This window comes from Dryobates pubescens, chromosome 17 (assembly GCF_014839835.1).
Source record: "Dryobates pubescens isolate bDryPub1 chromosome 17, bDryPub1.pri, whole genome shotgun sequence".
Lineage (NCBI taxonomy): Eukaryota > Metazoa > Chordata > Aves > Piciformes > Picidae > Dryobates > Dryobates pubescens.
The window spans coordinates 17,690,070-17,713,830 of NC_071628.1; the positions used below are offsets into that span (position 1 = coordinate 17,690,070).

Consider the following 23,761-nt stretch of genomic DNA (forward strand, 5'->3'; position numbering starts at 1 on the left):
AGGGGAGACCTTATTGCTCTCTACAACTACCTGAAGGGTGGTTGTAGCCAGGAGGGGGTTGGTCTCTTCTCCCAGGCAATCAGCACCAGAACAAGAGGACACAGGCACGTTTAGGCTCGAGGTGAGGAGAAAGTTCTTCACAGAGAGAGTTGTTAGCCATTGGAATGGGCTGCCCAGGGAGGTGGTGGAGTCACCATTCCTGGAGGTGGTCAAGAGGGGGTTGGACATGGCACTTGGAGCCATGGTCTAGTAGGCATGAGGTCTTGGGTGACAGGTTGGACTTGATGATCTTTGAGGTCTTTTCCAACCTTGTTGATTCTATGATCTAGTCCAACCACCCTCAGGGACATCTTCAATGAGAGCAGGTTGCTCAGAGCCCTGTCCAACCTGACCAGTAATGTTTCCGGGGTGGGGCATCTAACACCCCTCTGGGTAACCTGGATCAGTGTTTCACTACCCTCAGTGTAAAAAATTTCTTCCTTCTATCTAGTGTGAATTTCCCATTTAGTTTAAAACCATTACCCTTTGTCCTATCACTACATGCCCTTCTAAAAGTCCCTCATCAGCTTCCTTGCAAATCCCCTTTAAGTACTGGAAGGCTGCTACTAGGTCTCCCCAGAGCTTTCTCTTCCCCAGAATGAAAATCCCATCAGTCTCAGCCTGACTTCATAGGACAGGTTCTCCAGCCCTCTGATTATCTTCATCACCTTCCTTGGACTTGCTCCAACAGGTCCATGTCCTTCTTACATTGGGTGTCCCAGAAATGGACACATTGCTCCAGGTGGTGTCTCACAAGAGCAGAGTACAGGTAATCACTTTTCCAGATCTGCTGGTCACACTTTTCTTGATGTAGCCCAGAATACAGCTAGCTTTCTGGGCTGCAAACATACATTGCCAGGTCATGTTGAAGTTCTCCACCTTAGGTCTGCTCTCAATCCATTCTCTACCCAGCCTATATCTGTGTTTGAGATTGCCCTGACCCATGTGCAGAGCTTTGTACTTGGCCTTGTTGAATTTCATGGGGTTTGCATGCACCCACCTCTCAAATCTGTTGAGGTCCCTCTGGATGGCATCCTTCCCCTCCAGCATGTTGACCGTACCACACTGTTTTAAGACGTGCTCCAAACCCCCCTTCCCCCACCTCCACCAGCGAGGTTTGATGGGGGAAAGACAAAGACGCAAATTGCCTTCCCCTCCCCCTGGGGGGACAGGTAAGACGGCGCCCCTTCTCCCCGCCGGCAGCTGAGGTCCCTCACCCGTGCGGGGAAGCCCGCGCTGGGATTCGGAACTGTGATTGGCTGGGCTCTTCGCGCCCAGTAGATACTGGCACTGGACACATTGTCTAGGAAAACCTTCAATAGAGTGAACAGAAAGCCGTCTGTGCTCTCATTTTTTGATCAGTTTTGGCACTCAGTTTGCAGTGGCTCTGCAATCGCTCTGGATTCGTGGCGGAATTGGAGAGATCAGAACTCGGATCTGGCGTCTCCCCGGATCTGTATACCCTGGGGTCCTTTCTCCCTGCCTGCTGCTGGAGTGACCCTGCCTGCCGTAAAACTGCGGCTGTCGTCTGGCACAGGCCGGCAGTGCGGCTTCTCTTGCACTGCTCAGGCAGCGCTCCTGCACGAGTTTTGCCTCGTGGCAGCTGTGTCTAAGGACACTTTGATTTTGGCGGGTCCCTTTTCCTTTGGATTGTGTCGCGTTATCCACAAATTGGATTATAAACTTGCAGTTCTGGAGCCTGCCACCGACGAGAGACCTAAGGACTATCTCCAAATTCCTGCTCCGTCCCCATTAAGTACAACCGGCATTCTCATTGGCTTTCCCTAAGGTCCTGCCTTGCCTCCGTTTTATGCCTGGGGTAAAACTATTTTGTGGCTTAGCCTTTTCCATTTTCTGAATTCTCTAAATTGTACTAAAGTTGCCCCTTGTAGAATTCGCCACCAAATAAAACCTGTAAACAAATTTAATCAGTTTTGTACATAATGGGGGAGGGGGGGGGGGGAATAAAGATAACTATATTTTTATAATTCCTGCCTCGTTAATTTAATCCCAAAACACACACAGCTTGATGTCATCATCTAACTTGATGAGGGTGCTTCAATCTCACTGTCGCTGTCACTAAAGATGCCAAACACTCCAGTACTGACCCCTAAAGAACACCACTCATCACTACTTTCCATCAGCCATAGTAGAGAAACAACCATATCTGCCAAAGCACAAGAAAGCACAATGCTAACAGCAGAATGCACAACCAGTCTGTTCACAGCTGCTATACTTGAGACAGAAAAAGGAAAGCAGCATTGGTCAAGGATAACTTCTTTATCTCTTTTAAGAGACAATTCACAGTAGAGATCATTTCAAGCATTTGCATTGGCATTGTTCTTGGATACACAGGTTTCATAGCACTGAAAAAAGCCAAGCCCCAGCCACCAACACTGAGGGGGAGTGGGCAGAAATCTTACAACAGCATTGCTGCTGCTCTTTATAAAAAGTATTATAGAACATTTCCTGCATGTCAAATATTACAAGCACAGATCACAAAAAAAGTTAAGAGCTTCCAAAGTCACAAATATACACAAAAATCTTCTGTCTGTATGAGGATATTATAACACACTGTTCATTCCAGCAAAAAAAAAGCAGACAGACTTAAAATCTGCACACTGCGTGGCCTTGTGGCTATAGCTCCCCCAACAGTATGTACAGCCAAAGCTGACAGAAGAATATCCTGACCCTAACTTCCCATAGGTCAAATTCAGTAAATCTAAGAAGGCAGAATTGTCATTCTCTTCTTTTGTGAATAAGCGTTACCATACAGTCTTGAATAATATTTTCTTTCAAGATCCTTTCTTCTAGACATTTTACAGAATCACAGGATTCACTTAATCAGCATTTTTTCCAAATGTTCACAACCATGCAAGTGTGGTTCCAATAATGTGACTTACTGTATCTTCTGAACCACTTTAAGGGAGGTTCAGGATTTTTGTTCTTTCAGTGCACTAATGTCTCACAAAATATTAATGAGCATAGTTAAGAGTGTGCCTGTAAGGTGTGCAGTTGCTATACTGTTTTAAAAATGGAACTAAGGAGGACAGAGTAGTTTAAAAAAGCATTATTAATTTTGAGTTCTTGCACTTCATTACAATCTTAGAGGGTATTTAGCAATTCAAAATTAAAAATCTATTCCTCATGTTCTCAATTTTCAGTATAATGTTCAAGCCAGACCTTGTGGTGTCAAATCAAGAATACAGACCACAGTTTCTCACACATTTCTCATGTACATGGTAACAAGTAATTATTTTCAGCTCCATTTAGTTTGCTGCTTTAATTTATTAAAGGTCCACTCAAGCACTTCTGTGGACCTAATGTGGCGGGGGATGAAAAAGCAGAAAGGAAGAACTTCTTAATCCAGCAATACTGCCAAGGAAGTGTTACACATAACACACTTCCAGAGAAGAAAATACATTGTTGTGAAAAGTTTGGATTAAGCAATGTATGTAGCATCACTGAGAAATTCTGCAACAGAAGCAGAGACAAAATGCAACTCACCATGGTAAATTCTATTTGCAAAAATCTCCCTTCTCTCCTGCATGCCCTATCTCATTTTGGTGAAGCAAAAGAGGCAGGCGTTCACACCAGCGAACTCACTTTCTCCCTAGAAAGAGGACAGAAAAGTCAGCAAGTAAATGGCAGTTCAGAGCAGCTGACAATCAGCTAAACATTACTATTTAGCAAACATCGTTCAATTCACAGTCCTTAGCAAGGTTATTACTATAGAAATCTTCCACTTAGTTCTCACAATGAGAATGAACTGTTTAACAAACATTAAAGGAAAGAACTAAGCCCAAACCAGTGCAGTGACAGATAAGCTGCTGCAGCAGCTTAACACAGCAATGATATGAATGGGTTTAGGAATTTATTTAGCAACCAGGCTTTAGGAAGCACATCTAAGGATTCATTTAATGAGGTACACTGCATCATCCATCAGCTCCATGTTGCCACAGGCAATAGGCAATCTGTTAACTTGTTAATAATTTTATTTGGTTTCTTTGGTTGGCTATAGTTAACTGTTGTCAACCAGAAAAGAAGTTAAATGCTTGTTTTCTTTGCAAGGTCCTTTATGCTCAGCATTTCAAAACAACTAAATGACAGATGCTAATTTGGGGGGTGCAGGGTATGTTTATAGCTACTTACAGGAATGAGGTAGGTAGGCCCCTGTTTCTGTTTCTAATATGTTTACCTATTTAGGAAGACAGGAGGCAATTGTCCAGATGATTTTATTTGTGATTTTGAAGCTCTGCAGTATCATGTATCTGTAAGAATGGAGAGAATGTTTTGCTGTTTTACTCCAAAAGTGACACTGTAAAGTACTGTCCTGCAGCCATTTATCATTTCCATTACACACTCTGACCCTGAAATCTTAATCTGCAACAATTTCTTCCTTTCTTACGTTTTTGACCATTCCCAAGATTGTACTAAATGCTTCAGCATCTCATTGTTGAGATCACAATAGCTTTTCCATCAACAACTTCAGCCAGAGTCCAATCTAATTCACATTAAACAAAAGAAACATTCATTATCAAATAGAGTAATAGAAAGCAAGCTTTCTGGAGGGAAACACTGTCTGACCACTGGCCCATATTAACCTAGACATAAAGATTCTAAAAGGTAACATGATAAACACAAACAGTATGCCCTAAGGTGGAGACTGCTATGCCATTACAGAGAAAGAAATCAATATCCTTTATATTCATTCAAAGAATACTTGGAAGTGGTGGTGGTGGCAAAACAATGTCTGTCAGGTGTGAATGAACACATAAGTCCATGCAGTTGGGAATTTACATGCATGTTATTACAAATCTCTGCTGAATTGCATGGGCAAAACCATACTTACATTTTCCACTAAAGACATCACACATGCAAGTCTTACAATTATATAAAACAATCCAAAATGCTAAATTAAGATAGGTTTGTAAGAGACTGTCAGATACTTTCTTCACTTTTGCCATGGTCTTTATTTCAGACTTCTAACCTGAACCATTACCCAAACATCACTCTTGTGTTTATACTGTTACATGCAGATTTTACACGTACACAAAATTACACTAAAATTCTTGCAGCCAAGGAATGGTGCTCGAGATACTTGATCTTTTCTGGTTCCTTTCCACTAGCAACATTTCTTCCACAACACGCATTACAGTCACACACGTAAGTCATTGAGGGCAAGTGGTGCGTCAGTAATGCTATTGGTGAAAACAAAGAGAGCCCAAGCCTGTTGTGCTGTTCTGATGCCCTCACATCCTGCTGAACCGCTTGACACCGACAAAACTCAATTAACACTTCTAGAAACAGCACACATGCAAGAACTTCTCAGAGTACCACTGTTCTCCAAAGTGGCCATTTGTTTCTCTAAAAAGCCACTGAAACAGCTGTTTCGATTTCAGAAGTTCAAATTTAGCCAGAACAAAGCTCTCTCTACATAGCAGAAGTGGCAACTAAAAAAAAAAAAAAAAAAAAATAGGGACTGTGGAGGAAAGTTTCTCCTGGTTACTTTGACTCCTGCTGAAACTGTCCCTGGACACACTTGCATGCATCCCTTGGGTAATGAATCAGGTTAGTGGAATGGAAGGAAATAATTTGTCTCAACTGGGTGAAATTCATGCAACAGCACAAGCAATGGACAAGGAGCAAAATCCATCATTATCTATGAGTGGGAACTACAGTTTTAAATTAAATTGTAATTGCTAATACAATAAATTAATTTGAATTCAGTATTCAATACTGTATTCAGTTACCTGGTAAGTCTATCAAAACTGTTCATGCATAACGGAAGCAAAACAAATGGCACTGGATTGAAACTGAGACAATCTCAAGAAAGTTTTTTATGGAAAGAACATCAAACATTTCCAGTAAGTTCCTATAAAGGTAATTAATATGTTCAAAATTCAACCTGTGTCTTGTTCATGGCATAACCAAAATGTGACAATCTCTCACCAACGATTCATGAGTTTAGATTTAATAATACTTTGACATGATTACACTCATAATAATTACTCTGTTCTTACAGTTCATTATGCAATATATTATTAATAGATTATGTTACACTTTAAGCTCAGATTTACAATTCTACCATACAGACACTTCCAGTCAAGCAGATGAAATTGCATGTTATTGTTTTTTTCACTAGTCCACAGAAACATACATTCTGAAGATTTCCAACTTCAAAATGCAAACACAGACTTTTGTAAATGAAGTTCTACCATGAAAGTTTGTAATGGGACAGTACAGGTGCACTGGAAGAGCCATGTTTGAGGTTTATAGCAGATCTCAGGCTTAGTCACAATCAGGTACTAAAGCAGCAAAAGCTCCTGTATTTGAACACAGACAGAAACAGCATCACAAGGATCTTGGAAAGCTTTCTGTAGGTTCCCTGTAGGTCTCAGCAGTGTCACTCAGGGCAGCAGACATTTTTTCCAAAGGTCTAATTTAAGACATGATAAACTCAGTTATGTCGAGTGCCACAGACTTTTAGCATCTGCGTTACAGCACGAAGTCATGGAAAACACTGTAATTGTTTGACTGGTCAAAAGCTAGACACCTTTTTACAATGGAAAATTATCTTTTGAATTAAAGATTTTATGTACAACACACACTTCTTTATCACATAAAGCTGAGACACTCTTCCAGGCCCATGTTAGAAAGCTACCAAATTTAACTCACAAGTTTAATCATCATCATTATCTGCATACGTCTTCTGAAATAAAACAGATAAAATCTGAACTGAAAATGACGGATGTTACCCCAAATCGCCACATAGCTGCTTTTTACTGCTTTCCCTGTAAAATTAGCCTGTGCTGACTCAAAGATGATGATAAAACCTAGCAACTTTAAAAAATTAATTCCTCTTCTCTGCAGCATGGATTTGGGCCACTAGGTGCCATTTGCTCCTTTTCCTTTGCTCTGATACTTGCCTAGGTGGTTTCTGGACTACTTGGACTTAACCAAAAAAACTCCAGAACAACAAAAAAACTGTGACTTTTTTTTCACCTGGAAGAATTTTGTGCTAAATTGAAACAGCTCACAGAAGGGTCTGGAAAAACCATAGCCAGCACAAAGAAGATACATGAAGCAAGTGGGGTAAATAATCTCTTTTCTTCAGTGCCAGTGACCTTTCAGATTAGCTCTCTTCTTTTGTGTATCTTCAGTGTACTGCAATTGAGCTAGTAGATCAGCCCACCGCAATGGTACTAATGGTCCTGAGGGCAGAACCAAGTCTACTCATCACTGCTGCTGCCCTTTTAGCTCTGGGGAGCAGACAGGGACGTTCTGACATGGTGACAGCTGAAACCCTAGCCTTTGCCTTTAATAGCAGAAAGGTAAAATGGGTTGGAGCTTAGGTGTGAGGGCTTTAACTGCATGTTCTATGCAGGAAACCTGTTGCTGAGAGCTGTGCAAACTCCAGCAAACTCCAGTGCCTCGTAATTGCAAACTGAGCTACTATTTGCCAAAAGAATATAAAATGCAAGCAATTCATGTTACTGCTTTGCACTCCTCACCAACTGCCTAGTGTGCTGACTTTGCAGAAAAACACAACCACAGTTTTACCCTTCAAGATTCCTATACACCACTTGACCAACTTCATAGGCACAGCTTCACCTTCACAAATCAAAAAATGCTATTTCAAATTTCAAAGAACCATATTTTATCAACTATAAACCACACATCTAAGAAAAAAAAAATCTGACAAGCTCCAAATCCCACAAATGAAGACCAGTATTACACCATATTTCAAATTATCTGACACGGTGGGACAGGGCCTTTCTGCTCCTTACTGGATGAGAAAATAGAAGCCAAAGAAGAGCACACAGTACATACTGATGCCTGAAGACTCACAGCATGAAGCAGAGTCTTCTATTGATTTTAGTGTCATCTCATGAAATCTATTTTCCTTTAAAATTCTACTTCACTAAATAAAGCCATTTGCTAGTTGCCACTCTCCTAATAACAAGAAAGAAAAAAAAAAAAAAAAAAAAGAGGAAAAAAAGAGTAAAAGATTGACTTGGATGTTAGTGAGAGCTTCCTGTAAAAACTGGGAACCTGTTATTTCTTTATATAATCACGGAAGCATTGTCTCTCCTCAATCAGCACCTTAGAACTGAGGATTGAGAGAGAAGAAAGGCAGACTATGGCTTGCCTCATCATCACTATCTGGCCAAGCTATGGCAATTCCAAGGGGCTGCATTCCCAGCCCCCCTTGGCTTGCTGCCCATCTGTGCTTCTATCAATGCACCTCAAGGGTGAGGGGTGGGCGGGAATAGAATGGGAAGCATCAAAGACACTGAAAGATGCACAAGTTTGCTAAGTGATTAGTTCTGCATCGTGAAATGCCAGCAGAGCAAATATGACCTCTGTACAAGACAATTAAGGAAAAATTACAAGGGGAAATTCTCTATGATTTAATGAGGTGGGGGAGGCAGAATGTATTTTTAACCATAGACAGTAACTCTATTACTCAAAATATGTATCTGTAGCCCAGATAACAAAGAAAGGTTTACACCACCACCACACCACCCCCCAAAAAAAAAAAATTACTCCATATCTCTTAATAGAAGAAGACAAAAAAAGAATTAAACCATTTTTCTTGTTTTTCTGAGATCCTTTAAGTGGAAAACATGATGATTATATGATGAGCTGTCGCTCAGTTACAACCCACTCAGTTCTATTACTGCTCACTACAGCTGCTTTAACATTCAGGCAGCTCAGTTACCTTTTATATTCATTACATGCAGAAATTTTCAAATGCCTCTTATTGCACAGGGCAATCCTCACCCTCAAAGTCCAAACTGATGTGATCTCTTTTTGCTTTACTGGAATTTAGGGATGAATTGTGAGAAAGAGTAGGAACCTTGTTTCCATATCATTTGAATTCCTGCACTACACACATTTTTTTCTGCCTTTCCTTTTTCTCTCTAGAATACTGAGGTTATATGGTACAGTGCATCATTTGCATATCAAAAGCAACAGCACTTTACACAAAAATGAAAAGCAGCCACTTTTCTGGTTTCAGTGACTAAGAGCTTAAGACATGAAAATAATTTCCTTCCTCTGAATATCTAACTCCAAAGTCAGGTGTAACTTGGTTCATCAAGACTGGTTCAGCTAAATACCCTAAAAAATGAAGAAGCTCCCCCACTGCCACTGTTACCTGATAATTAATTGCCAAAGACAGTGTTTATTTTCTTTCCAGACTCTACTTTTGGAGCATTTAGAGACTTCACTGTCTTACTTGAAATAACAGAAGAAAAACATGTAAAGAACTTCAAAGTTAATAAAGAAACGGCTCACATTTATCTCATGTTACATACAACTGCCTAAAATTGGTGCAGGTCTGAATGGCACTATCACACTTACTGGGGTGTTCCTATGTCTTTTTTCAGCTGGCCACCCTGGCCTCAGACATGTCAGAATCTGTTATGAAAACAAGCAGGATGGCTCTCTGCTCTACCTTATACAATCTAACAAAAGAGCATATACAGGACACTATTACAGGTTACTGTAATTTCAAGCTAACTCAGCAAAAGTTGCTACACGGAGGAACTTTTTACAGAAGCAAAGTGTCCAACACTGATGGTAAGAACATACACAGAAGCTAGTAGGGCAGAAGGGCTAGGACACCACTAACTCTAAGCTAACTCGTGACCCTCATCAAGCTGCAAGTGATACACCCTAGATACTATACAATGGCACCTCAGTCCTCCATAGGAGGCAGAAGTGATTCAGGTACAAGCCACATTATCTGCTAAAGTTCAGCATGTTTCTAACCATATCACATCTAACCTTTACACCCTCAGTGCATCAGACCAATCCCCATTAACCTAAAACTTGCATCTACACATGAGAAAGGAGATAAATGCATTTGTAGGTCTGCATTCTTTTGGGAAGATCCTTCCCAGCCCTTAATATGGGTTTGTTGCCTAATACTTGGCATGCTATCAGAGAAAGTTAGTGAGACTAAGGAGAGAAGCTATTGTATCCTTGTGAGGCACAATAACTGGCCATCTATATGTTGCCTCCCTACCCTTTTTACTGGTGGTCACATACATCAGGCAGATGAGTGCATAAAGACTTTAAAATAGGTAAGAGAAGGATGCACCCATGTCCCTTCTCCCCCCTAACATGACTACGATTTGTGACATCAATTTTAATGACTTCCTTGCCTAGAAATGTACCTGGCCACCCACACACCCTAGACAGAGTAATGAGGTGGGAACAGCAGAATGAATGACTCAGAGAAGTATCAGCTGTTTACCAGTGTCTCACTGCTCCTAATACCAACAGCAGTGGGTGGTGCTTGAGCTGTCTGACCCTGCCAAATGCCTCTTCAACTACTTTCCACTATTAGAAATGTTGATATCTTTCAAAGTTTGACTGTGGATGCATTACCTGTTTCATGAGGAAGAGCTTTCTGCTCCTGAAGGTGGAAAACAACTAACAGACAATTCTTAGCTCAAAAGATCTACACCATACTGCAAATGCACTGGATTACACATTCACTGGACCAGCCAATCAGGCCAGTTTATCATTCATGAGTCACCTAACACCCTTCTTAAACCCTCAGAGATATTTGATCTGTTTCTCTGCATGTCTTCAGTTGGAGTCAGATTATTTAAAGAAATTGCACTGGGTCAGAAACAATAACCAGCAAAATCAGTCTCAGCAAACTTCCATTTTTCATCTATTTCTTGCTTAATAAAGCACACAGTGTTTGAGTTTGCACAGGAATCTTAATGCTGACTTACTTTAAAATACACTTTATAAAATTCTCCAAGACATTTCAGTACTAATGCTCTGTGCCTCACCTGAAGCCACTCATGCCAGTATGGTGGTTTTTACAGAGCAGTAACAGGATGGTGGATCCACAGAACACTGACTTCTCAAACGCAGGGCAATGCTATTGCCACCATTCTCCGTAACCCTTATGGGATTAAAGCAATACCTCTCTTTATCACTTTTCAAGTGACAAAAGGGAGAACCTCTTACAAGTGTGAGCTGGATTTAGCTGCTGAAGCCATAGTTCTCTTTTTAATGGTTGCCAAAGCTGAATATCTGAATAATGATTTGCAGGAAACTACATCCATCTTTCTAGAAGGACCTGCTGACCTGCTCTTCCAAGACACCAAAAAGCCTACATTCTACACACATTTATGAACAAATAAATAAAATCAGACTTTTGAGAACCAAGCTTCCCCATATCTGATTGGACTTGTTTGGTTGGAAACAAATATGAGTGAAGTAGCCATGTTATCAGCATGTACAGTCATACTCCTTGGCAGTCTACACAAAACACAAATGAAGGAAGAGGGTCTTTCTATAAAACTTCATAAACTGACAGGAGATAAAATGCACATGGAACATATAAAGGTACTGACACCTGGCAAAGGCCAACATGATTTAAGGTAGCTTAGCTAACCCCTGACAGGTTGACAAGATCAGTCCAGTTTGAACCAAGGCTGACTGCATACACATGCATTAGAAGTGAGCACATTTAACAGCTCTGTTTCTCCTGAACAAACTTAAAATTCCCAATTCAAACAGCATATATAAAACTCTTCAAAAAGATCACAAGTCAGCTGTCAAAACTAGCTCTTTTGTCCTGCACTGTCTCCAGTCCAATCTTGCTGTTCTGCCTGCCTGATATATTCAGAGGTTGTTGCTGGGTTCACTTCCTCTTGTCTGTCCTATTTAACTAATGTAATTCAACAGAATAAAATAAACTATTTCTGCAATAGCAGGAAGGCACACAGCGAACTGTGGAATACCAAATATACCAATTCATTTTATTCAGTGAATCCAAATTTTACCCAGAATACCTCACTGTAACTGACTGACACTAAAACAGAACAAATAATTCAGTAATCACACCTGCACCCAGAACAGTCTGTCTTGTTCAGGACTGAGGTCATCCAGAGAGGGGAGTTTGCAGTGCAGCTGCTGTGCTTTACATAAACACAGAGCTTCCACGGAAATCTGAATGCTTGCTTCTTTCCTTCTCCCCCTTCCCTCCTTTCTTTTAACAAATATAAACCTTTCCTATATACTTCAGGAAATAAAAATTTCTATCCCTTCTGTAGACAGCTGCTTTTTTCCTAATTTGAGCATTAACTACACAAAATTACTTTCTATTGTAAACAATGGAATTGTCTGTTGATTTTAGTATGATATTAACAGAATAATATTCTGGGTTTATAGCATAAGAAACACAATTTAAACCAATTCCACTTTTTTGAGCACAGGCATGAGAGAGTTTGAAAGGACAAATGCCCAGCAATTCAGCTAAGTGTGATAAACAAATGTTTTATGCTTACAAGGTCACAGCCTTTTGGTGGCAAAAGGGCCCAGCATGCACTTCTTCACAATGCTAAGTTCCTCTCCAAGACTGACCTGTTTCCTTCATATCTGCAATTATACTAAAGAAACAGCTTACAGTCCTGGAAAATAGTTATTACTGCTATTTTTCATGTGCTTAACCTATAGTCTCTTCACAACACCCTAAGTGGTTCCCATTTATCACAAGCATTACTCAGTATACACTTTTTTGGTAACTGCCAAAATCACATTCTAAACAATTCCCAAACTATGCTGGTAAAGCATGAAATTCAGATTTAATCTAACCAGTCTTACATTAATACCTAACATTTAGCAGAGAGAGCCTACAAATTCTGCAACACAAACAGAAGTTGAGTAAACTCCAAGGTAACTTAATCATAATATATATTCATGTATATATTCATATTCACAATAAATATTCATGTATCGTTAATGTACATCAAAACAGATTCAAACTCTCATATTGTAAATAGCTCTGTAAGAATTCACCTTTTTTAACCCATGTTCCTGAAACAAGCTGCAAAAGACCAATAGCAGATGTTTGAGCACCATCCAGCTGAGGTGCTCTAACTGAGCCAAAGCCCTTCACTGAAGCAAGCTGGGAATCCTGCTTCAATATGCATTCTCAGTACAACCCATTTAAATTCTCTTATACACTGTCAGAATAAGCAGGAAGTTCAGCAACAAAAAAGGAAATTTATTTGCACATTTCGATGCATTAAAATGATTGAGGATTTCCATTCTTCTCTATTCAAGTTCCTGTGTACATGTAAAGGAGGATGAAGAAGTAAAATTTTCCACTTCAGCTATGGAGTGCTAGAAGCAGCATAAGAAGACAGAAATATGTCTCTACCAGACCAGCTGAATGACATCCAGTCAACTGTCAAAGGTACTCACTGAAATGAGTGGCAGAATCACTGCTGCCTTCAACAACAAAGAATCTTCTCTGAAGCTAAAAAAAACACAACGTGGCTGGTTTGCACTTTTATTAAGTGGTCTCATTCTTTGCCAGTCTAAATGATTCTATGGTTATAAGTGTGCTTCCATTTACATCAGTTTTTGCATCAAAGCTGGGAGTGCAAAAAAGAAAGCAAAGCCAATTCTATGAACTGACGTAATCAAGCCCAGGATCTCTGTGGGGTTTTTTTGTTCCTATGGTCACAATGACATCAGACTACTCTGCCTACTTAGTAGTGGAGGCCAATGACAGTTCTTCACCTCTGCTCACACACTTCTATTCTTCTGCTCCTGCTTGCACATCCTGAGACATCAGGAGTCAGCTTGCCTTTCAGTGGGACATGAAAGAACATTTGCTTCAAACCTTTCTCTCCCTTTTTCTACCCCCCACCTTTCTCTCAGTGTTTCCAGCCATCACAGGTAAAGGTAAAACTTTACTTAAGTGGAAAGGGGTAGAAGAAGAAATCTCAGGAATTTAAAGCACACCTAAACACTGTGAAGTAGGTAATGAATTTACTGGAACATGCACTTTTCAAGTAACAGCTGCATTTAAAGTGTAGCAGACATTTATCCATAAACAGAGCTGACCTCAGAATGTTAGGAAGCTGCTCATCCACCTGACAGCAGGGGGAGATGCTTAATTGCAGCCCCACAGACACCCACAGTGCAGTTAAATTAATAGGCTTGGTACTCTTAGCTTTCTGTTTTGCATGAGTTTCAAAAGGTTCCTTCAAACTTAGGTAACGTCACTTTTCTGTATCAGTTTCTACACCTGTTAGATGGGAATAATTACACTAATCTTATAAAGAACTTAACATATCAACTGAAAAAAAAATTATTCACTTTCTTTTCACATAATCCAGCCCTAGAATTCCTCATCTAATTAATTCTCTCATCTGAGCCACAACGTCTAGGCCAGATACATCTGCACTCAGCTCTGAAATCAGCTATAGCATTTTAGAATCCAAAATACATAAACACACAGTAATAGCTCTAAGAAGTATATTTTGCTGCTCTCATTTGTACTGTACAGTATTTGTGAGCAACTGTCATATTTGACAACTAAGGGAAAAACATTTTTTCCACAAAGTGGGTTCTTACATGACTTTATCACCTAGGAAAAAACCAAACAAACTACAACTTCAATAGATTAAATATATATACATACATACAGACACAAACCTATATATATGAAAAATACTGTAACACTTACTGACAGATGTAATCTGTGACTGAAAGCTGCCAATATACACACAGTGTATTTTGTAAGTTTTCTTACTAAGAGATCTGCTCTGCTGTATAGGACACAAACATTATCTGTACAGTAGCTGGTATCAAAACACATCTTAAAAATCAACCAACCTATTAATCAAACCAATCTCCTAACCCCACCCTCTTCCTTCATGTCTTAAACCACTGAGAGAAATTAGGATAAAATAACAGTATGTTGAATACTCCACCTCTTGATATTTTTGTCTTTACTGAATTTGATCTTTAGCAAGGTTTAAGGAAGGCAACATTATGAAGCACCAAAACTACAATAAAAGTAACCTTGCCAGAGACTGAAAAGACCTAAATGTCATGCTAGATAGTTAGGCATGTAAGATTATAATCTATTTCTTTTATAATTACATTATACATTTATAATATATATATAATATAGTTTTTTTTTCCTTTTCTATTCCCCCTAGTCCTGTCACTACCTGACACCATAAAAGTCCACCTTTCTTGTAGGCCCCCTTAAGATACTGGCAGCCCACAATTAGGTCTCCTCAGAGCCTTCCCTTCTCCAGACTTCAGCTGAAGTCATATTTTTCCATAGATAGGATCTACATTTTATGAAAAATTCTAAGAAAAAGATAATTCTTTCTAGTTTAGTTGCCTACTTCAGTCCCTAAACATGGTCTTTTTTGTCAGCTGTCACCCCGTAAAAGCGACATCCCCCTGCATCCGCTACTATTTTTGATCAGCTTACCAAGAAAAGTACAGACATTTTAAAATAGAATCATAGAATTGTTAGGGTTGGAAGGGACCTCAAGGATCATCTAGTTCCAAGCCCTCTGCACCAGTCACTGCTCAGCCTGTATTGGTGTTTGGGATTGCCCCAACCCAGATGCATGACCGTGCACTTGGTCTTGTTGAACGTCATGAGGTTGTCATGGGCTCACCTCTCCAGCCTGTCAAGGACTCTCTGGATGGCATCACTTCCCTCCAGCGTGTCTGCCACACCACACAGCTTGGTGTTGTCAGCAAACTTGCTGAGGGTGCACTCAATGCCACTGTCCATATTGCTGACAAATATGTTAAACAAGATAAGTTAAACAAAATAGGTATTATCTGTACTGGATCTATGTTATCTACATGTCTATATACTAATGGTGTATTTATATAGGTACTAACACACATACTTCAACTAACATCACTAACACCACTTTTTGGTTTGTTGTGTTGTGGGGTTTTTTCACTTGGGATAAGCTGTCAATTCAAAATACAGAACTTGATAAACATCTGTCATTAACCCTGCTGTAAGCCATGCAGTTAAAGCCTGAAGGATTTATTTAATATTCTTCTTACCAGCAGCTGACTTATATCTGACAATGCAGAAATGTAACATTTCATTTAATTTATCCACAAGCTTAATCTGCTGAGCCCCAGATGTTTTAGCCAAAGAAAGAGAAAAGAAGTTCCATAATTTGAGGGCAGGGGATGGGAAAGATGTTTATAACAAATGTGCTTGCTTTATTAATTTCTACCAAAAATTAAGAGGCATTCATTAAAACAAACAAATAAAAAAAAACAAACCACAAATTAAAAAGTTATCTTAGGTAGTAAACAATTCTTCATTCATTAGTTTCCTTGCCTTTCTGTTCATTTGTTTTTAAAATATGTGCTGCAGAAACCAGCAAGACGTTTTCTAGAGAATATTCCATGTTATCAATCAAGCTTTCTTCCCCCTAAACTTATCAATTCTCCTCTTCTTTCTCTGGCAGAAACAAGTCAAATTTAAACACAGGACATGTATCACGCAGAATACTTTGTGTTGGAAAAGAACTTTAAGATCATCAACTTGAACCCTGCCAGGTCACCACTACACCAGGTCACCATTACACCACATCCTACAGCGCCACTTCTACATGGTTTTTAAACCCCTCCAGGAATGACTCCCCCTTCTAGTTTATGTCATGTACATTAAGCAGTATAGCATAAAAATGCAACTAGAAAAAAAATGATTATCTATAAAATATATTAGAAGATAATTATGTTTCATGTAATTTCAGAAGCCTTCCATCACCATTGATATCATGCCTTTATTTAACCCACAAGATCTTGAAAAATGACTTGTTTTAGTAATTTTTACAAATAAAATTACAAAAGCATACTGGGACAGAGCTGGGGATGACTAAAGGCAAGAGTTTCAAAAATAAGTCACACCTTCCCCAACCCTTTACAGTGGCTCAGACGTATCTGTCACACATGCCATTGCCAATGTGGAGAAAAGTAACACTCTGCCATGTCTCTTAAACTTGATCCCATTCAGGGTTGCTCCTTTGCCAGCTGCACTCAAAATATATATACCATGCATATACCATCAGGTGTTCAGAAGTACTTTTGAAGCACCTGAGATTGTACCAAGAAGTCTTCCAAATAACCAAATACAACATTTCCAAATACAGCCACCTAATGTAGTGACAAAATAATGACCTACAAAATGCTGTACAGAGTCAAATTTAAAAATACAAGATCTTTGGAAACTGGTAGAAGTATAGGTCAAAGTAATTCAAAACCATTGTGAATATATAATTAACAAGCAATTTAAGTAAGCTCAACTTTTCAACATAACAACTCACTCTAAACTGAGTGTGATGGTATGTATTGGTTTATAGATAAATATTTTGGGGAGGGTTGCATATCAGTTTGATAAGGATTTATTTTGTTTTTATCCTTTCTGTCTGAAATAGTGTAAGCATAACTGTTGGGGCAGTGATGAGTTTTGGACTGTTTACAAAGAACAAAAAGTGTGATATAAACCCACTATGCTCTGATAACACTAATAACAGAATAGAATAGAATAGGACAGGACTAGACCAGACCAGGTTGGAAGATATCACAATCTAAGGTGGGGGGAAGGGGAATTGATGCTGACTGTTAGTGACTGAATTGGGCTCAAAGTCAAATACATTCCCAAAATGTTTACCTAGCAAGTTTCATCAACTCTGTCTTTTCACTAGAAGAAAACTAATCCTGCATACTAGCTAGAAGACTTTTATATTGTCCATTGACTAATGAATCACACATGCCACAACTTACATATAATTTGTAAACTTCAGCAAAATGCATCATCCTTCCAGAAAATACAAAGGTGTTCCATAACAATATTGAAAGAGCATCTTTACATATGAATAAAATGAAAATGCATCTACAATGCATACAGCCTAACATCCAGCAGAAAGACTGTCATCCTGCAGAAAAGCTGTTCAAGTTAAGAATAGAATAGAGTCTCTGCCTAAAATCCCCAACTGAGCAACTGCATTACTGAATAGAAGGACATGGGGCAGCACAGGAAAAAACAGACCCAATTTTAGCAGTCAGAAAACATAACAGCACTTGTAACTGAAAGCGAATCAAGCTATAGGCTTGAGTCAGAACAGTGCAAGTGACCATAAACAGAGTATCAAGTATTCCACAGTTACAGTATTATACCAAACAGCACAAAGAAGTTTGCAATGCTGTTTTAAATGATTCCCTTTATAACAAAGCAGTAACAGTGCCTGGCAAAATGAGCCCTAATGTCCAACTGGGAACTTCCCTGATATATGGGAATGGTAATGCTTCCTACTGACTGTCCAATGGAAACTGAAAAATCCACTGTAAGAATAGAACAAGATACCCAATACAGAAAATAACAAAACAAAAATTAATGGTCTGTTTTTAGATGTTCACCTATCAAAGGTGTCAAACAGGTAATATGTCAGGGCAACAACATGGCAGAAAAGGGGTATCACATCCTAACCTTCAGCAGACTTCAGGGCACGCTGTAGATCACTGCTGGCAGAGCATTTTAAGCATCACAAATAGCTTCAGAAAACTCCTAGCAGAGATGTACTGTGTAGGACAGATTTTCCTGATGGCTGGTGCTGCTCAGTGCAGACCAAGCATTCAGAATAAAAAAATAGATTGGGAAACCCAAAATTGTGCATATGATTTGATCTGTGCTTCTCAAGAACCTGTAGAAGTTTTTTCCCACATATAACGGGTTTCTAGATTCAGGAGTGTTTTTTCCACCTCTGAAATTACATCTTTGCTCACATAACAGGGTAAAGTGGGGTTTTTTGGGGGGTAATGGGGAGTGGTTTGGGGGAGGGCTCAGAATCAAATGACTTCAGAGAATCACCATCACAAAATGGTTGAGATTGGCAGGGCACTCTGGAGGTCACCCTCTTGCTCCAGCAAAGACACCTAGTTTTCAAGACTGTGTCCAGCTTCTGAGAATCTCCAAGGATGGAGACTCCACAACCTCTTTGGGTAAGCTGTGCCAGTGCTCAGTGGCTCTCACAGTGAAAAGGTGTTTCCTGATGTTCAGACAGTGGCTCCTGTGTTTCAGTTTGTGTTCACTGTCTCATCAGTTCCTAGTCACTATTATTTTTACAGGACACTGTCACTCCCAAAGCATTAGAAATCCCCAAAAGAGAAGCGTAACAAAACCCTGTGTTTTCAAAGCAGCTAAAACCAGACAAGAATCACTACAATAACTCAAGGAAGCAAATGAGGGCAATGACATTTAACCTCAGCCAAATGAGAATTCAAAACCTAAAATGCCACCACTCAACTAGAACCTTATAGACTACAAGAAAGGGGTGTCTCCCTGAAGAGAGACATTGGTCCAGGGCTGGCTGGTTGGTCAGTCATTGATAACCACATGGCTATGTCAAGCAGATTCAATTTCATTGCTGCCTTGCACTTACATACATCTACTGGATCATCTCCTTAACATTTGCTGTCCTATTCCAGCTGGCACCAAGCAGAAGACTGACTTGGTCCATATGCTGCCTACCGCAATATGGTCCCTTCTGCACTCACATTATTTCTAGTTCGTTTCTCTAGAAGCTGCTGCATTGAAAATTGAATATGGGAAGAAACCTTTAACAGTGTCTTACATTGCCATTTAGTATTTTCCTGATACAAAACCAAACACAGTGTTTAGGTCAGATGGGAGGCAAAGTACTGTGTCTTGTGCAAGCCAGATTTATTGGCAAGTTAACTCCTACTGCACATGCATGATAGATCTGACCTGAACGCATGACACCAAAGAAAAAAGATTTCTGTGCATCTATAGCTCCAGAGGAACTATGACTCTAACTGAATGTCCCATAGTCTGATTAGAGCCATTACAGGAATTCCCAGGCAATCATCCAAATGTCTCACAAAGCACCCAGACAAGAACCAACCTCACACAACTGCCAGACACACAAATCTACAGTATCCCAGAGAGCAAACGACTGAAACAGGACAGAAAGCTCTTTTTAGGTACAAGATGAACTTTATTGATTTGGTCACTCTGACACGGGCTTCAGGAGGGAGGAATTGTCTCTGTAGGACTCTGAAGTTTTCAGAACACAGATGGCAAAATCTGCTCATTTATAATGCTGCTTTTATTGGGTTTTAGTTTACCTTAAACTTTAAAGCTTTATTTATGTTTATCAATGAGGAGAAAAATAGAGCACAGCTTCATCCTCAAAAGCAAATGATGCAATGCAGTCAGTATTCTCCTTTTTCAAAATCTTCACTCCACATCTAGCAGCTGAACAAAGGCCTTTGCTACTGAATTAATACAGATAGCAAATATTAATACCATAGATATTTGTACTCAGGGAAGGCCAGGATTTACTCCATTGGTAATCCTGTCCCCCGTGGACTATTCCAAATGCACAGACAATCACAGCCAAATAGAACAGCTTGCAGACTCACAATCTACCTGAGCAATACTTCTCTTTCTTGACCTTGAAGACATTTGTCAGACTCAGTTGAGGGATGTAAGCACTTAGATCCAAAAATACTGCAGTGCTACCTGACTTGGACAGGTCATCTAATCAAGTTACTGAAAATTGCTGATCAGTCTCTAGGTAGCTATGCTAAAGCTACTATTAAAGAAATTTATATGCTGCAACAAGAAAAACAAGTCATCTTGAACAACCTACATAGAAAAGAACAGAAACAAAAATTAGAATGGAATTTCCCTCAAGCCTGTGTTTCCTTCCTTTTGTTGACTTAGTAAAACACACAAAAACACAACAAAAAATTATGGAGTTTTTATCTAAATAGAGAGTGAAGTTCCTCAGTCAGATAACGTAAAGTTGAACTGGCTGCTTGCGATCATACAAAATTTCCTGTGAAAGAGCCCTGCTTGAGTAAGTTTTTCAGTGGTGATCTCAGCTGAACCCTTGAACTTGTTTTCAAAAGCAGATAATTAGCATAATACAGATCTTTATATATAGCCATATATAATCTGTTTTCTATGCTTTTACATTAATTGCTCCAATTTTACTTTTGGACACTCTAGAATCTCTAAATTCCTCGCATTCAGTTTAAAACAATGCTTAGCTATTACAACACATTTAAAGAACTAGCATATTATTGAATGAAAACAGGCTTAAAATATCCTTAGCAAGTCTAGGAGCACCTGATCAGAAAACCATCATAACTACTGCGTGCTGTTTATAGTTTACTGGAATTTTCCCCTGTTATTATACCCATGCAGTGTGCCAGCAGACAGATGGTAGAAGGTACGATATACGTAATGGACATAGATCAGCTACATGACATAGAACTTGGATATTCCTCCCTTGTATCCATATTTATGTCAAGAATTTAGGAACATCCACTCAGAATATCATAGAAACATAAGCTCTTAAGGAAAGCAAGTATATTTACAAGCATATATATAAAAATATGTACTACTATATTCCCATATACTTTTGTAATGTTTTTTTATTTTGAAGGCATGGGACAGGATTTTTCTTCTTTCTTTACAGATTAAATCAGCTTGGAAAGGTCATCTTGTCCAGCTCCACTGCAGTAAGCAGGGACATCTCTAACTGGATCATACTGCCCAGGGTCACATCATCTGAACATCTCCAGGTGTGGAGCCTCAACCACTTCCCTAAATCTACCTTGCTCCAGTTTCAAACCATTGCCCCTCATCCTACCACTGCAAGTCCTTCTAAACAGTTCTTCCCCAGCCTTCCTGTAGGTCCCCTTCAGATGCTGAAATGTAGCTATAAGGTCTTCCTGGAGCCTTCTCCACTCCAGGCTGAACAGCCCCCATTCTCTCAGCCTATGCTCCAGTTCTCTGACCATCTTTGTGGCCTCCTCCGGACCCACTCCAGCAGGTCTGTGTCTCTCTTGCGTTGGAGGCCACAGAACTGGGCACAACCCAGATGGCAAAATCTGAAGGAATTTAAAATACTGAGAACACAAGGTTTCTGAACTCATTGGTGTGGTTTTACTTAAGGAGGAGCTGTTGAGTTTGATAAGATGTCTTTTGAGAAACAATCAGCCTTGACAGAGGAAATTTCCACATAATGGAGAATGAAATGATAAATTAGGTAGAAATACAAACCCCTACAATATTTCATACTCTAGCTCTCTGAAAGTATGCCATATGGAAATAGTAGCAAAAGGTATTCACAACAATGGGAGAGATACTTCAAAAATAGAAGTATAAACGTGTGGTTGAGTACTTTACCATCTCCTTTTCTTTAGGTTTCAAAACCTTTTGTATGTTTTGAAAAACGTTCTTGTACAGTATGTCATTCAGTTATCTGGGGGATTTTGGGGGGGGGTTTAGTCAATTTCATTATTCAAACCTGAATCTCATTGCAATGTGGCCATTTGGGCTGCAAGTTTGCATCTAGAAGTCCAGTAAATTCTGTGTAGTGTCTCTACAGGAATCTATGCAACTGAGTAGCTGTGTACAAATCTGATAATTAATGAGACACTTATTTTGCTAAAAAGGTTATTGATCTGTCCGAATTTTTTGGTCTTTCTCATGTATGTCTTGTCTACAGCATTTGAGGGTATAATTGCCATGGGGTGTCTGAGAATGTGGTTTGGATTTATGTGCTAAACTAGGTTTTTTTCAGTTAGTGAAGCAAGTAACTACTGATGCAATACTCTAGAAATTACTGCTCCTGATGAGAGAGGTGGAGAGGGATTCTGCCCAAAATGCTCCTTTCTGACAACAGGGTTTGCTTTCACTTGGGAGAAGTCTCTGAAAAAAAACCTCATACAGCTTTCCACTGCTGGATCTACACTTGTAATTTTTGCTTTCCAAAAGCTGAGCTACAGCTGTGGTCAAAGATGTTCCTCATACAACAGAAAAACACTGAGCTTTTGGAGACTTTATCATTTAGCAGGGAAAGGAATTTAGCAACTTACTATTTAATGAAACCTTTAATAAATAAATGAGTAGCTACTGCAGTAATATAAATTGATTTAGTAGCTATTCTGTTTCTGGAACTTTTTCTGTTTGTTTCTCTTTCCAGGAACTGGATGAAGGATTTCCTAAAATGTTATTTCTGATAACTTTCACGTAATTTCTTCTCCCCAGAACTTTTTCTGTTTGTTTCTCTTTCCAGGAACTGGATGAAGGATTTCCTAAAAGGCTATTTCTGATAACTTTCATGTAATTTCTTCTCTGCTTCTCTGCTCATTTGTTTTCTGTATTTCAGAAGGATTATCTGTCTTCTCAACAATTTCATTGACTGAACAAAGGCCAAGAGGCACTGGGAACTCTATGTTGGTGACTTGGTTTGCTAGTTTATCTTCTGATAATATTTACATCTCTGACAATATATTATCAGACTGATTCTGTATGAAGTACTGGTTCACCAAGTCAGCAGCTCTGTTTCTTTGGCTGTTTTAGTGTTAATTTTGGAAGATATTTTCTTATCTTCAGGCTTGAAACATATTTTGCCAGCTTACTATCTCTCTAAATGAAAAAGCAGGAAAAATTAGAACATGACAAGGAACATTGCTGTAGTGCGGTGTGTTGTTTTGTGGAACATCAAAGTCCCAACAGGTCTTGACATGTTTCCTTCCTAAAGATGAGGAAAAAAAGGGCTTTTTAGAGGGGTCAAGTGATTAATTGTATGTATTTCTGATGTTTTGAATAAAGGATCAAATTAGGTATTTGAGTAGCTGGAAGACTCCTTGTTAATTTTTTTTTCCACTGTCCTATGTACATACATAGGACACACAGTCCTTCAGCATACAGTCTCTTGCTCCTTACTGGGAAGAGGGGCCTTACTATTTCTACCTTTTATATATATTCAATTTTTTTTCTCCAGGGCTGGTTTTCCTTGCAGTCATTACCCAGTGGAATATTTTTGCATGGCCCTATTATCATTTAAAGGAAAATAAT

General features: G+C 39.3%; 1 protein-coding gene across 4 annotated transcripts in view; it reads right to left on the bottom strand.

Moving 5' to 3' along the window:
• OTUD7A (OTU deubiquitinase 7A) overlaps nucleotides 1–23,761 on the bottom strand; it is a 104,610-nt gene that overhangs the window by 58,873 nt on the left and 21,976 nt on the right. For 2 of the 4 annotated variants that reach the window (XM_054169029.1, XM_054169026.1), the window contains exons 2-3: nucleotides 4,192–4,310; nucleotides 3,547–3,652 (exon numbers count right to left, since the gene is read on the bottom strand). The exons of 1 other annotated variant lie outside the window; for it this stretch is intronic. The gene's annotated coding sequence lies outside the window, so the exon portion shown is untranslated. The remainder of the gene's footprint in view (nucleotides 1–3,546; nucleotides 3,653–4,191; nucleotides 4,311–23,761) is intronic. One more of the 4 variants, XM_054169027.1, reaches the window with a different exon arrangement.